This window comes from Macaca fascicularis, chromosome 7 (genome assembly GCF_037993035.2).
Source record: "Macaca fascicularis isolate 582-1 chromosome 7, T2T-MFA8v1.1".
Classification (NCBI taxonomy): domain Eukaryota; kingdom Metazoa; phylum Chordata; class Mammalia; order Primates; family Cercopithecidae; genus Macaca; species Macaca fascicularis.
The window spans coordinates 149,297,433-149,314,060 of record NC_088381.1 but is presented as its reverse complement, the minus strand read 5'-3'; the positions used below and the strand labels follow the sequence as shown (position 1 = coordinate 149,314,060).

Here is a 16,628-nt window from a genome sequence, read left to right as displayed (position 1 = left end):
CTGCCATAACAAAGTACCACAGACTAAGTGGCTTAAACAACAGAATGTTTTTTTGGGTTTTTTTTTGAGACAAATTCTGGCTCTGTTGCCCAGGCTAGAGTGCAGGAGCACGATCTTGGTTCACTGCAACCTCTGCCTTGTGGGCTCAAACCATCCTCCCATCTCAGCCTCCCATGTAGCTGGGGACTACAGGGATGTGCCACCATGCTCAGCTAATTTTTGTGTATTTTTTCTAGAGACAGGGTTTCACCCATGTTACCCAGGAGGGTTTCACCATGTTACCCAGGCTGGTCTCGAACTCCTGGGCCCAAGCCATCCTCCTACCTCAGGTTCCCAAAGTGCTAGGATTACAGAAATATATTTTATCACAATTCTGTGCCTGGAAGTCTCCCGCTCCTTGGCTGGGAGACGGCCAGTTTTCTCCCTGTATCTTCATGTGGTCTCCCCTTTGTGGTGCCTGTATCCTAAAGTCCTCTTCTTGTAAAGACAGTCATATTGGATTAGGGCCCACCACAATGACTTCATTTCATCTTAAATACCTCTGTATGATACAGTCACAATTCTAAGGTACCAGGGCCAGGAATTCAACATGTATTGTGTGGGACACAATTCAGCCCACAATACTATGTAACTACAATTCAGAAGTTTCCTCCCAACCCTTCCCAAGAAAACCAATTTGATACTGTAAGCCCAACCTGTGTAGTATTTCTGGAGCCATTATATGCATTGCCACAAGCTATAGGAGCTGGATTTTGGATCCAGCATTTATAGCTTACTTTCCACAGATGTAATGAGGAAAGAGTTGTTTATGCTTATAATTAACTCTTAATAATAAGAGTTGTTTATGCTCAATCAGCCTTTTCACCTGCTTACCTACAGAATGACTTGGTGGTTCACCAAGGGGTTAGTTTATCCCACTGCTCTCATTGGCTTACACGCCAATTCAAAAGTCAATACTACATTAGTTCGTAAAAGAAAAACTCCAAAGAAATGGTATGAAAAATATCATTTAATCCCAATAATCAGCTGTGTGGATTAAACGATAATGTCTGTTGACTTGGTAAAGTTAAAATGCTTGAAAATATCTAGTAGTGAGTGGAGAATTGGGAATTTGCATGTGAGAATTGTGGGAAGACCTTTCTGGAGGGCATTCTTGGAGTCAGTGTCAGTTTAAATGTCATATTCTTTAACTGTTAGTTTATCCCAAGGAAATAATTAGACATGTGGCTGTGTGTACAGTACTGCAGTGTTTATATTAGCAAAAACAAAGCCCAGATATCTAACCAAATATCAAATAACGTATGTTACATACATACAGTGGAATACTACGCAGTCATGGAAAGTAGCCCAATTACATTGTTAATTGAAAAGGTAGGTTACAGAATAGAATGTGTAATCATTTTGCTATATGGGCCTCTATTTAATTTTGCTATATTAGTGTGTGTGTATATGTATATTTCTAAATATCTAGGAAAAAGTTTGATAGAGTAGATCCCAAACTGCTAATAGTGGTTATCTAGAGGATATAGGACTTTTATTCCTTACTGCATTTATTTCTATATAATTTGAATTATTTATAAGCATACATTACTGTAAAAAATCAGAAAAAAATAGAATGAAAATATTTCTATTTAGAAATAAAATTACATATATTACTGGGACTATTTTTAAATGTCTTTTATGACAGATATGTTTAGAGGCTGGCCTATTTGCTCAGGGGCTAGGAGCTGGCTTGTTTGCTTTGGGGAGGGATAGTCTTTCAAATATTTCTGTCTTTTCGGTATGAAAGAGCCATGAGCTAGTGGTTAATTTCTCACCAGCATAATGCTAGTTCCTTATTCTTTACAGGACGTAGGTATAGTATAATGGAAAGCCGTAGTGTTCAGAGTTTGACAGACCAGGGTTAAACATCAGCTGTAACACTTCCCTGCTCTGTGATATTGGGCAAATCATTTAACCTTAGTAGCCTTTAGTTTCCTCAACTGTAGAATGGAAATAATAATAATGATGACAATATTGAACTGCAGTTTTGTTCTGAAGTTTAAGTGAGACCAGGTACATAAAATGCCTGGAATATGACAAGGAGTAGCTTTTATGAGTATAACAATATAATGTACTTTTCAGAATTCCTTATATTTTAAAGCTAAGACTTAGCGAATGGGAAGAAATATTTTTAAAGTTGTGGAAAAACAGCTACATCTAACTAGAAAAAGTTTCATTTGATATCCTTGGCTAGTTTTCATAAATGCGGTTTCTTTTATTCTTTCAGTTCTCATTGACTGAAGGGTGGGCTAACCCGACATGCTTTGTGAAATGCTTGTGTCTATGGCATTTTGCTGCAGAACTGGAATCAGGAAGAAAAGCTTTCGTGAGAAGAGATGGGAGGGAGGGTAGGGTGGGAGAAGGGAGATGCTGCCAGATTTACTTGTATGAGTTGCCTCCCCTCTCCTCCTCCCCAGGACTGATTTGTTTATACAAATTGGTTGCCGTAAGCAACACATTATTAGTTTGATCCAGAATGTATCCCAGGAGACTTACTGCTTTCTCTTTTGCCAAATTATTGTCCTTTTCCCACAGAGGATGCTGGGATTGGGGGGCATTTTCCACTTTGGCATATTTCAATCCAGTTCTCCCCGTTTCCCTCAGTGTCTACTATTTGCAAGGCACTGTGTCATTTCACCACATTTAGAAAGCTACCTGTTGTGAGCTGTTAACCTTTATTTTCAACGTATGTGTTTTCTCCTAAACCCTCGGTACTGGTATCTAAGGAAAGAAGATGATATTCCTGGAGGAAGCATGCCCTACCCTTCCTGGGATGTAGTCCCCACTTATAACAGGATGGCTCTCCTGCCTCACTGACATGGGCATTGCCACTTGACTTGTGTTGGGGCCAGTGGAAAGCAGGTGGAAGTGACATTTCCAGTGCAGATTTCTCCGTGCTTCCACCACCACTCTTTTTCCTCTGTCAAAACCACTCATTATTGCTCACAGGTTGCCCCTCAGATCCTGGCTTGGACTCTGTTCTGGTGCTCTCTGGCTTCACTTGTCCCCATGCCCCACCTTCTAGACCGTGGTTCATGTACCCAGGACTCCAGGATCCTCTACCTTGACAGCCCCTGACTCTCTTCTATGGCCTCTTCCAAGATCTGTGTACGTAAGCGTGGACCAAGCTGCTCTTGTGTACCCCTAGACTTATGGGGACCGGGAGTAGAGCTCAGATGTCTTGATCAGGAGGGCCCCACACAGCACACAGGGCCTTCACAGTGCAGCCTGGAGCAGTGCGGGGAGCAGGGAAAGGGAAGGGAGCAGACCCCAGGCCAGGGGCTACCTTGCCCTGCACTGTGACATTTCTGTGTGGAGCTCCAAGGAGTCAGAAATCAAAAGTCCATCATGGGATGGGCGCAGTCGCTCACTCCTGTAATCCCAGCGCTTTGGGAGGCTGAGGTGGGTGGATCACTTGAGGTCAGGCGCTCTAGACCAGCCTGGCCAACATGGCGAAAGCCCATCTCTACTAAAAATATAAAAATTAGCTGGGCGTGGTTGTGGGTGCCTGCAATCCCAGCTACTCAGGAGGCTAAGGCAGGAGAATCACTTGAACCTGGGAGGCGGAGGTTGCAGTGAGCCGAGATCGTGCCATTGCACTGCAGTCTGGGCAACAAGAGTGAAACTCCGTCTCCAAAAAAAAAAAAAAAAACTCCATTATGGCTTTCTGGGTTGTTATGAACATAATATTGGTCAAGGAGTATAACACATACTTTAACAGTCTAGCGTGGTTTATACTTTTAAATGCTTAGACATGTATTATGTGAGCCAGCATCTGAACTCCTAGATCAGTACCTGTGAATGCCAGGGATGAGTCAGATGCTGTAGACAGGATCTGTTCTTTCAGCCTGAGCCCTGGAATCAAGATGAGGAACAGAGCTGCAGCTGACCCTTGATGGGTATAAATGGGAAAAATAAATCTTTGTAATGTTACGACATGAAGATTCTGAGATAATCTGTAACTGTGGCATAGTTTAGTTTAGGGTTATGGATTCCAAAAGGAAAAAGTGACATTCATGGAAAACTTCACCTGTTTAAAGTATAGTATTGGCAGAACTTTTGTTATAGTAGGTGGACTAGCACTATCTAGAAGAGTCTGGAAGGAATCCCAGGAGTTAATTGGAGCTCTGGGTGAGTGGGTATGTGCCCCATACACGCCCCCTTGCTCCCATTGTGCCTTCTCAATTGCTAGTGTTCAAATGCACTTTGAGGCCCTTTTTCCAGCAGTGATGATTTAGGTTAGCAATACATCCGTCTTGCCTTGCTTCCCTTGTGACCTCCCAGAAATAGGATTCGGGGCCAGACTTTTGGAAACAAAACAAAACAAAAACTTATAAAATGAGGAAATATAAAGCAAGAAGCATAGCTGATCTTATTTTTAGTTTGCAAAATGTATCCCTTATCTATGAATTTACAATTAAACATATCCACCAAACCCTCTCCCTTCTTGTGTCAACAAGCACCGTCCTGGTGAATGCTTTTCAGGTCATATAAAGTAGAAGGGAGTTGCTGGAGCTAAGAGTGAGGTCTTTCTGACTTGGAACAAAAGTCATCTGGTGCTCACTGGAAGTGAAACTGTGAACTTGGCCTGAGGATATCAGATACAGACATTTGTAATAGCAGTTATGATCATTATCTTGTATGTGAAAAGTACATCTGTTTTCAAAAAGCTTTCACATACATGATTTTATTCATCCTTTATTACAGCCTGTGAGGTAAGCAGAAAAATGCCGTTCCTTTTTACAGAGGATGAGACTAGGACTTATTAAGTTTCAATGATTTGCCCACTGTTCTACTGGTATTAATATTAGTATTCAGAATATTAATATACCAATTATTAATATATTAACATGTATTATGTAAAATATTCCATTAGTGATTAATATGTTATATAATATTCTATATATTATATGTTGATATATATTAATAGTATGTAGATTATTTATATAATGTCCTTATCCAGGAGGCTAACTGCTGTAAAAAACCAAGATTTCAGTGACTCAGTATAGTTCATTTTTCATTCAAGCAACCGTTAGTGCGAGTTGGTGTCCGTGTGCCGTGCTCCAGAGTTCAGGAACCCAGGCTACTCTGTGTCCTCAGAGTCATCTAGGTGGTGGGTGGAACGTGGAAGTGCACAATCTATTGGCCAGAACTCAGGGCCTGGCCACAGCTTACTGCCAGCGGGGCTGGAAAATGTGGTCCAGCTCTGCGTCCTGAAAGAACACAAATATTCACAAGACATCTCTGTCCCAAAAGCTGAGGAAATCTTTAATGCTTGTCTCCCCTGATTTTAGGGGCCCTATTTAAGATCTATAGAGCCATTGTGTTTTTCTCCAGCTTTCAAGAGTGGAGTTTGATGAGTTTTGACACATGTACCCACCTGTGAAGTCATCACCATAATCAAGATAATGAACGTATCCACCAACCCCAATAGTTCCTCGTGTGCATTTATAATCACTTCCTCTCTCTCTGTCCCCCACCCCACCCCTAAGCACCCACTACTTTGCTTTCTGTCACTACAAATTAGTTTGCATTTGCAAGAATTTTGTGTACATGGAATCATACAGTAGGTTCTCTGATTTGCCTGGCTTCTTTTACTCAGCTTATTTTGAGAGTCATCTATATTGTTATGTGTACTAGTAATCAATTATTTTCTTTCGATGGGTAGTATTCCATCATAGTGTTACAGCGGAATGCTCTGTTTTATTTTATTTTTTAAAAAATCAAATGCAACTTTTTAGTGTTTGAGGAGCAAGTAAGTGACTGCTTCTTGATACTTTACCTTACAGTCTGAAAAAGCTAAAAATTTAGCCTGGCCTTCTTTGGCTCGTACATGACCCTAGTCACAAGAAAAGGAAGATTAGATTGAACAGGAACTATGCTGTTCTTGGCTCTGAACTTTAAATTGGGTAGTCTGTTAAAAAAGTGCTGGCCACCTGATATCGACCTAGTACTGTACCTCAGGGCCTTGGGAATGTGAAAGAAATAAGATGGTTCTTCCCCACAGTGATGGCTGGAGATCTGCACTGTCTTTGCTGGTCACTTACCCCTGAGCTGCCATCCACCTTGTGTGCCAGGTTAATCCCAGAGCAGTACTGTTCTGCCTGTGTCCCTCCTGCATTTACAAACCTTCAATGATTTCCCCTGCCTAAAACCTGACTTTTTTTTGAGATGGCGTCTTGCTCTGTCACCCTGGCTGGAGTGCAGTGGCTCAATCTCGGCTCACTGCAAGCTCTGCCTCCTGGGTTCACACCATTCTTCTGCCTCAGCCTCCCGAGTAGCTGGGACTACAGGCGCCCGCCACCACGCCCGACTAATTTTTTCGTATTTTTGGTAGAGACTGGGTTTCACTGTGTTAGCCAGGATGGTCTTGATCTCCTGACCTCGTGATCCACCCGCCTTGACCTCCCAAAGTGCTAGGATTATAGGCGTAAGCCACCGCACCAGGCCAAACCCTGACTTCTTTAGGCTGACATCCATAACTCACTCCGGGGTTTAACCTTTCCTAGCCTCAGTTTGCCATCTATTACAATGGGGATGTTTTAGGGTAGCTGTGTTTATTAAATGAAATAAGACAAAGAACCTAACTAGGTGCCTAGTAGATAATACATTTTCAAAAATTAAGGTTTCCTTTCCTTCTACCCTTTCTTTCCTCCTGCCCTTTCTTTCCTCCTGCCCTTTCTTACTTCCCTCCACTTTTCCTGCCTGATTGGCCACCACTTCCCTCTATCAAATGTCCTCTTCATCCAAACCAAACTCTTCTTTGCTCCCTACACACACTCTTTGCTTTCCTCCTTTGGGCCTTGGTTTTCAGTGTTCCTTTGCTGTGGAACCAAATGCTGCATTTCTGTCCAGGTTCAGCTCAATTGGCAGCACCTCCGGGAAGTTTTCCTTGATTCCTTATACCTCCCATTAAGGATCGAAAAAACCAAAGTGTTTCTCTCACTCTTAACCTCAAAACAGAATGTTTCACCTCTGGTCACCAAAATATGTGAGGATTGCTTCCTGCTAACAACCAGTTCTCCAGCAGACACCAGTGAAATGCTCTATAATTTAACTCAATTCTGACACTATCTACCGGGACATAGTGTCAGACCCTACAGGTTGAGGACTCAGTCCACAGACTATCCCTCTCTTAAGATACCAGTTGCTTCAGCTATACATCTGGGATTCTGATGACTCCCTCTTTAAATTTAATTTGCTAGAGCAGCTCGCAGAACTCAGAGAAACACTGTACTTATATTTACTGGTTATTTATTTAAAGGATAACAGCCAGACAGAAGAGACACGCAGAGCAAGACATGTGGAAAGAGCGTCCACACCCTCTCTGACACTCACGTGTGTCCACCTACCTGGAAGCTCCCTGAACCCTGTCCTTTTGGTTTTCTGTGGAGGCTTTATTATATAGGCGTGATTGATTCCATCATTTGCCATTGATCGGGGATCAACACAACCTTCAACTCGTCTCCCCTTCCTAGGTTGGGGAGGAGGCTGTAAGTTCCAATCCTTTAATCACATGGTTGGTTCCCCCGGCAACCAGCTCCTATCCTGACATTGTTCAAAAGTCCACCAAGGGTTGCCTCATTAGGACAAAAGGTGCTCCTTTCACCCAAGAAATTCCAGGGAACTTAAGATGTCTGTGTCAAGAATCGGGGTCAACAACCAAGTATTAGAACAGAAGATTCTCCTGTCACCTGTATCTACAAGAGATTTAGGAGTTCTGTCTTAGGAACCTGGGGTAGAAACCAAACATATTTTTCTTTTTCTTTTTATCTTCTTTTTTTAAATCTTATTTTCTTTTTTTATTTATGATGGAGTCTCACCATATTGCCCAGACTGTTCTTGAACTCCTAGGCTCAAGTGATCCTCTCACCTCAGCCTCCCTAATAGCTGGGATTGCAGGCACATACCACTGTACCTAATTTATATTTCCTATTATATCATAATGTGACACCCCCATATACATAAAGCGACACCACAAAGTAAGACTGACTTCTTTGCTATCTCAGCAGCTGCACTATGTCAGTCACCACTTCCTGCATTCTCATGTTCATACTTTCTGTTGTCTTAGGCTTTTTCTCTTGCTGTTCCCTCTGTCTGGAAGGTCGTTCTTCAAGATCTTCGTACGGCTCACTCCCTCACTTCGTTCATGTCTCTGCTCAATTGTCACCTCCTCCTACAGGTCTTCCCCAACCATCCCATGAGTAAAATAGGGTCTCCTGTGCCCTCTTTCTTCTCTACCTCTTTACTCTCCTTTGTCTTTCTCCATTGCAGTTAACCCCACTTGAAATGATTTGTCTGATTTGGATTGTCCTTTGCGCCCACATGAACTCGATGTGCACAGAGACTTTCTGTTGTCCTTGGCGTATCACTGGTGCCTGGCACATACTAGATGCTCAATAATTATCTGCTGAACAGGTGAATTTACTACCACATTACACTGTAATCTGTATCAGATGTGCCCGGAGGGTAAGAGCAATATCAATATCTGATTCATTATTAGATCACTTCCCACATGTTACCCATAATAGTATACAGTAAATATTTGATTGAAACACAGAGGTCAATAGTGAAGAGCACATTTCCCAGGGTCCATGTGACTTGACTTCTGTTTTAATCCGAGGTTGCTGAGCACCCACCATTTCCCAGGCACTGCCAGACACTTTCGTATACATTGTCTTCTCTAAAGCTCACAGTGATTTTCACATCCTCAAATTTATTATTACAGTTAGAACCTTGGGACTAAGACTAAGAACCTTGGAAAAGTTCTGCAACTTCCCCAACAGCTACCTCCTTTCCTGTCACTGCTGTAGCTCCCACCCTCTTTTCTACCCATGGTCATCCTCATCCCTGCTCCTGCTGATCACTCATCTGAGGTTAAAGCCTCTCTGCCCAGCATCTTTGGCTTTCATTCATTCACCCACTAATTCATTCACTCACTCAATCCTGAGCCATCTTGTATCCTTCAAATCCTTGTTGATGGTGAGGAGATAGTCCTACCTTTTCTACCTGTACTTTGTGCTCCATATAATTCCTTAAAGTCTCCTGACTTCCCTTCTTCTCCTTGTGGCCCTAATTCCCTCAACCTTGGAAGGACTGGGATAGTCTCCTTTCCCCATGGTGACTTTCATGCCATGTTGAGCTGTCATCCTTCCACATTTTTCCACAGACCAGCAGGGTCCACTTCTATCACCTCTTAATATTGTGTGTATAGCTGTCTCTCTCTCTCTCCCCTTCCTAAATTCTCTCTCTCCTAAATATGCTCCATTAATTCTTACTCTTAAAATAATTTTTTTTGGTCGTGCTTTCACTCATTTTGGTATTTTTGAATGACTTTTCTTCAATTAGGTTTCAAGTCCAAGTGTAGGTTTTGGCAGGACTGACTCCATAGTAAATCCAAGAATATTATTTATTAAACTTATAGAACCCATAGAGATACTCTGAAATCTGGGTCTTCTCTCAGCTTCCGTCTTTGTCTCTCCCTTCAGCCCTTTCCTCTGTCTCCCTTGTAGGTGCATGCCTTTTCCTGTGGCAGCATATCTGACAGTCCAGCTGTGTCCCCAGAACCAAAAGAAAAACGATGACTCTTGAGAGGTGACAGCCTGGATATTCTTACCCGGCAGCTTCCTTTATTGTTGAATGCATCTCTTCAGACCATCCCTGCACATTCCATTAGATGGAAATGACAGGAAGTGTTTGTGGTGGGGAAGGATATACTTGGTTGTTTTTGAAAGGGTCATGATTAAGATACATTGAGACTCCTTCTCTCTACCTTTTCTTCTTTCTTCTAGTTCTTTCTCATTTTTTTTTTCTTTTCTTGCCATTACCACAGAGTTAATTCTCGAATAGTGTCTTTGAGACTGTCACTGGCCAGTCTTTATATAAAGAATGGGTCACCGTTTTTAGTGCCAATTCTTATGTTTAAAATTGGTAGGCCAGGTGTGGTGGTTCACACCTGTGATTCCAGCATTTTGGGAGGCTGAAGCAGGCAGATCACTTGAGCCCAGGAGTTTGAGACCAGCCTGGGCAATATGGCAAAACCCTGTCTCCACCCAAAAAACAACAATAATAACAACAACAAGAACATCAAAAAATTAGCCAGGCGTGGTGGTATGTGGCTGTAGTCTCAGCTACTTGGGAGGCTGAGGTGGGAGGATTGCTTGAGCCTGGGAGATGCAGGTTGCAGTGAATCGAAATCACACCACTGCACTCCAGCCTGGGTGATGAGACTCTGTTGCTAAATAAATAAAATTGGTAGCAAGTCATTGGTCCAAAGAGCAGCCAGCTCCCTGTTATTACACACCAGACTATGATAGGACATTTCTCTTTCCTTGTCTTGCTGTTTTCCAGTCTTCTTTCTGCCCTATTTCTGCCTTAGACTTGCCAGTAGTTTTCTGCTCAGCTTCACTTGGAGAAGTAACAACAGCCAATGTGCTTCATACCCTACAAAAGGACATGTCCCTCTTTCTTTCCACGTGCCCAGAAAGGGCATTTTGGAGACAGTTGGCTAAGAGGAACTGGAAGTAGAAAGAGAGAAAGATATGAAGAGCTTGCGTGAGGCCTAGAATTCTAGTTCTTTGCCCTCAGAATAATAAAAGGGGTTTGCTGTCACTGTTTTAGAGGTTCTAGAAGATTGGTCAAGCTTTCCTCTTAATGATTCAAGGCTGGATGATGAACCAAATACATTACCCACTTCCTTTGTGTTGTAAGTAAGCTCCATTGTATGTGATGGAAATTGAATTGTATCCTAATAGTAAATGAAGCAAAGGGAAAAAGTAGTTGAGGGAGACAAAATGAACAGTCTTTCCACAAATCTAATATTTCACTTCTTTATAGGTGCTTCTTGCATCTCACTTCTGGCAGAGCGGAGGTGGGTATTAGATCTGGCCAATTGCCAGTGCCCTGGAGGTGGCCCAGTGACTTAGAGAAGGCTGGTTTAATGGAATCCTACCTGGCCTTTCAGCATCAGAATCGCTTCTGGCCTTATTGCCATGCTTGAACCTGACATCCATTCTCATTGGGTTTGCTTAAGAGTAGGGCAAGCTGCAGGTGCTGTGTAGCATCTGCCTCAGGGATGAGCCTCTTGGCTTTAGAGCAGAAACCTTGGTAAGGGCATGTATTTAACCACCTGCCTCTGCGAAGAAATAGAGGCGGTTTCCGAACAGGTGTACAAATCTAAATGTTTTCCTTAGAAATCTGAATGCCACCTGCCATGACAAGCTGATCTCCCTTCTGCTTCTTAAATGGCACACTAACTTCCTGACACAAATGAAAAATACAACTATAGAACTATTCAAAACTAGAAAATCATGTTGATACCAAGTAGCTTAATATAATGGAATATGAACTCGGCGTCACCAGGGACATGATGGGGTAACTTGCCAATATCCCAAGTGAAGCTCAAGTTCTTGTACCATAGTGGCTGCCTCTCATCTTAAAGGACTTGCTCTCTAGAGAGGAAGCTCATTCCATGTTCATGCAATGTTACGGTTAACAACTAGTCCTGTGGCAACAAACTGCCTGATTGGAATACTGGCTTCCCTACTTACTAGCCGTTTAAGTCAGTACTAAACACTTAACTTTTCCGAGCTTTGTTTTCTTCATCAGCAAAATTAGAGCCATAACAGTAATGATTTCATAGGGTTGTTGAAAAGATTGAAAGAAAAAAAAATGTATTTAAAGCTCTTAGAGTAGACTCCCTGACTGTCTGAGGATAGACTGCCATCATGAATGACATGGTAACTATCTGAACTAGAAAGTTCATGACCAACCGATGACTTCAGAGGAAACAAATGGTCATTGATGTCCTTCACCCCGGGAAGGCAACAGTACCGTACCTAAGACAGAAATTCGGGAAAAACTAGCCAAAATGTACAAGACCACACTGGATGTCATCTTTATACCTGGATTCAGAACTCATTTTGGTGGTGGCAAGACAACTTTCTTTGGCATGATTTATGATTTCTTGGATTGTGCAAAGAAATATGAATCCAAACATGGCTTTGCAAGACATGGTCTGTATGAGAAGAGAAAGACCTCAAGAAAGCAACGAGAGGAACACAAGAACAGAATGAGGAAAGTCAGGGGGACTGCAAAGGCCAATGTTGGTGTTGCCAAAAAGAAATGAAGTGTCTAGCAGTGAGCTGGAGACTGGATCACAGCTGAAGGGGTAAAGGCATTGCAATGATGTTATCTGTGGCCATTGTGGATTTTTCACAGGAAGGTTAATAAACTAAAAACTTTCATGTGGAAAAAAAAAGCTCTTAAAATAATGACCGATATAATAAATATGCTTAATGGATAGATGTCAGCTCTTCCAACAATTTATTATTATTATTGTAATTATTATAGTTATTATGACAATGTCTTGAATCCATAAAGAACAAATCTAACCTTTTTTATCATATGACAACTTCTTCCCTGTTTGAAAAGTGCTAAAGTCCTCAGTCCCACATAGTCTGCTTGTCAATTTAATTCTATGGAAATGGCAAAAAGTTGTAGATGACAGTAAGTTCAAGGCATTGAGGTAGGTTTAGTATACTCAAGCCCACATGGGGAACATACGGTAAGATATTTTTAATATCTGAGTAATGATGCCTTCTTCCCAGGAATTTCTATCCCCCAAAGAGAGGTTTTTAAAGAGTAGAAGTAAAATAAGTCTAAAAAGAAAATGGTTGGGTTTTTCTTTGCCGGCTCAAAGGTAATCCTTGCTTTATGATGCATAAAAAATTTTGCTTTTTTGTGTGTCATTTATGTGATAAAATCTTAGAGATTTTGAAATGCAAGTGTGACTTTTTTCAGAATCATCCCGAACGTACAAAGCAAGCTGGATATCCTCATTTGCTGATAGATGGTGTTGGGTGAATAACCTCATAACTTTCAGAGACCATGGACGATCTGGCCCGAAAAGTGCCCATCTGTGGCAGCGGCTCAGGGAGGCCCCCAGCCTCTGCCGACCTTCCCACCGCTCCCCAGCCATGATGCCCAGGAACTTCTCCAGGAATTTGGTTTTGGCAGGCCCAGGGGCTGGGAGAGAAATCTAAGTGCCTAGTCTGAGGGGGTTATAACCCCATAAATATGTTTATGGACCATTTTATTGCCGACTTCTGGCTTTAAAGGAGAATCCACTGTTTTGTTTGAGAATAAAAATCAGTTTCTCTCAGACAGTCACGCAGGAGTTTGTTCCCTGGGAAGATGACAGACCAAATCTTCATTAAACTGTTGAGGAATGAGGGCGAGCAGGGCTTCCTCTGGCCCTTCCCACAGTGGTTGGCAGCAGTTAGGCTAGGATGTGTGGGCCCCTCAGAGCCTTTTGTTTGGTTTCTATGGCTCTAACCTCAATTAGCTGCTCTGCATGGAGAGGAGGGACAATGCAGCTTTTAACCCAAGTCCAACGGCTTCAGTATGGGTCTCTCTTTTCCCCCCTCTATCCATGGCTGGATTTAGGCCTAGAGGCCTTCTTTGTGAAGCGATTTGAGGGTCTCCAGTGAAAGTTCATTGTTTCTATTGGTGGGCAGCGGATGAGGGTATGGGAGGAAAATGTCTAGGGTCTAACAACACTTTGCCTGATACTGGTTCGTGGCTCTGTCCCCTCCCTCCCAATAGTATTGAACTGTGGTCATGCAGAAGTCTGTGCTGGAGTCACTGACACATCAGATCCAGTCCTGGCTCTGCCTTTTCTAGGCAGTTTTCCAGCCAGTGAAATGGGGTTGGTCCAACCCCCTAGAACCTCTGAGTGGAATAATTAAAAGAACAAATGTAAAGAAGTTAGCGCAGTGTCTGGCGCATAATTCTTCTATCCACGGTTTCCAAAGACACATGGGGCTAAAGTCTCTTTCTTGCTTCCAGCAAGTACCCAAAGCATCTGTGGCAGTCATAAAGAAATAATACAGTCTAGCAGTCACTGAGAAAGGCTGGTTTTTTATCTCAGGAAGAGAAAAGCTTGAATTGCTTTAGCCTTGAGGTATGTACACATGCCGCTGCACGTGCACACACAAGCCTGCACACATATACACCGGTTTCTCAGGTGCTTTTGACCCATAGCTGGATCGCTGAGTACCACCTGCATGTTTTGCCCCATGGTTTTGGTGGTGCCATTTCAGAGTGGACCAATGGGAAATTATTTAGCAGACCCCAAATGTGAGCACAGCTCTTAGTCATAGTCTCTTCTGCTTCATTCCTTTCTCTAACTTAATCACTAAGCAGCTTGTTATGGCTCGTTCTCCAGAAAGGTAGAGAGAAGTCTATTGCATAGTCCTGACTGTAAGGCCAGCTAATCCTTGGTCATGCAGGACTTCTGAGTAGGTGCTAATAGATGGTGTGAAAGGAGGTAATTTTTGCCCTGAGGGAGCTAAGCTAGGAAAATAAAACTAGCACACCTGCAATAATTAGCCACCAATTAAGTGCTAAATCGTGTGCTACTGACAGTGTTGGAGTGCAGTGTGGGTGAGGGGAAATTTGAGGGTGGACACTGGCTCTCTTGGTGCTTTGGCAAGATTCAGCTGTGCCTTGCTGAACAATTGAGCCATGTTGTAAAAAATACATTTTTAATAAATATGTGACAGCTTTTCCCACTTCTTTTTAAAAATATTAGATCAGAATTTTAAGACATTTTATTATAAAACACTACCATAATGTAAATGAAATTTTAAGAAAGAAAAAAGACACCATCTCTAAATCCTAAAGCCCTTACACAGTTCATTTATCAAAGACCATAACTGAGTCTCTACAGTGTCCAGCTCAGTGCCTAGTACACAAGGGGAGTGTTTGTGAGTGGTCACCACGACTGTTTACCATCACAAGTATCCAGATACGGCTTTGTAAAGGGTGCCAGACCAGCACCTCTCACATGCCAGGTTCTCCACTGCCTTACTGCATTGAATTCTTCTCACAGTGCCGAGAGGAGGTGGTGGTATGCTGAGGCTTGGCATGGTTGAATAACCGGGGAGTGCTAAGGAGCATCCCACGTCAGAGTGTGCAGATGTTTTTATTAGGCCATAGAGCCTCCCTGAGATACGACAGGATAGACAGGTGGATATCTAGGATAAAGTACTTCTCCCCCAACACGGGATGGTGTTAATATTCCCCCTCTCCCTCCCGTGGAGGAAGATTACCCTTACCCTACAAAGGGCATTTTCATTCCTAACATATCAGCGCCAACAAGTCCTGTGGTTTCTGCCCGCCTGATTTTCAGGTAAAGCAGGCTTACCTGTTGGTACTTGTGCAGCTTTGAAGAGTCGGCTGTGGGCCCAGCTGGTCTAAGACAAATTAAAGCTGACTCAGGTTCTCCTGTCTAGGATTTCCCCCACCCCTTCTCTGTCTTTCCCACTAAACGGTTTAAGCCGTAGGTAGGCTGGTTGATCCATACTTTTGGTCTGAGTTCACTGTATGTTTTAGTTTCCTAGGGCTGCTGTCACAAATTACCACAAACTGGATGACTGAAAACAACAGAAATGTATTCTCTCACAGTCTTGGAGGCTAGAAATCCAAAGTCAACATGCCAGTGGGCTTTCTCCTAGTTGCTGGCAGTCCTTGGCTTTCCTTGGCTTGTGGCAGTGTAACTCCAGTCTCTGTCTCCATCTTCCCATGATGTTTTCCCCTGTGCCTTTATGTCTCTTCTTATAACGACACCAGTGGCTGGATTTAGGGTTCACCCTAATCCAATATGACCTCGTCTTCACTTGATTACGTCTGTAAACACCCTATTTCCAAATGAAGTCACATTCATAGGTTCTGGGAAGTAGGACTTGGACATCATAGTCCATTTTGTGTTAATTTATAAAGAAAAAGATATTTGGCTCATGGTTCTTCAGGTTGTACAAGAAGCATGGTGCTGGCATCTGCATCTGTTGAGGGCCTCAGGCTGCTTCCACTTATGGTAGGAAGCACAAGGGAAGCTGGCATGCGCAAAAGTCACATGGTGAGAGAGGCTGTGAGAGAGTGAGAGGGGAGGTGCCGGGCTTTTCTTGACAGACAGCTCTGGTGGGAACTAATAGAATGAAAACTCACTTGCCCCCTGGAGGGCATTGATCTATTCATGAGGCATCCGCCCCATTACCCATACATCCCCCATTAGCCACCCCCCTTCAGCACTGGGGATCCAATTTCAGTGTGAGATTTGGAGAGGACAAACATCCAAACTGTAGCAGACATCAGCCTGTTTTTCAACGGACACAGTTTAACTCAGTACACCGAGTGAACCCTCAAAGCACCTCAGGCCAAGTCAAGGTGATAGCAATGCTGGTACATCTTTCCTTTGGAGAAAATTGATGTCTTCTTACCTCTCTGTAGATATAGTTCAAGGCACTGAGGTACGTTTAGTATACTGAAGCCCATGTGGGGAACATACGGTAAGATATTTTTAATATCTGAGTAATGATGCCTTCTTCCCAGGAATTTCCCCAAAAGAGAAGTTTTTAAAGAGTGGAAGTAAAATGTTCCTCAACCGTGGCTTACCAGTAGTACTTATTTTCAAAATAGCTGACTGGGATAAATGAACCTGGGAGCAAATCATGCCCTTTTCCATTCCTACAGCCAATTAAATGTGAGTACATGAATGGAGATTTTGTTTTGTTCACTTCTATATT

The 16,628-nt window shown here is 42.7% G+C and overlaps 1 protein-coding gene and 1 pseudogene across 8 annotated transcripts in view; both read left to right on the top strand.

The window, feature by feature from the left end:
* Nucleotides 1–16,628, top strand: part of STON2 (stonin 2) — a 175,635-nt gene that overhangs the window by 90,416 nt on the left and 68,591 nt on the right. The window lies entirely within an intron of this gene.
* On the top strand, nt 11,769–12,822 carry LOC135972029 (small ribosomal subunit protein eS24 pseudogene; annotated as a pseudogene).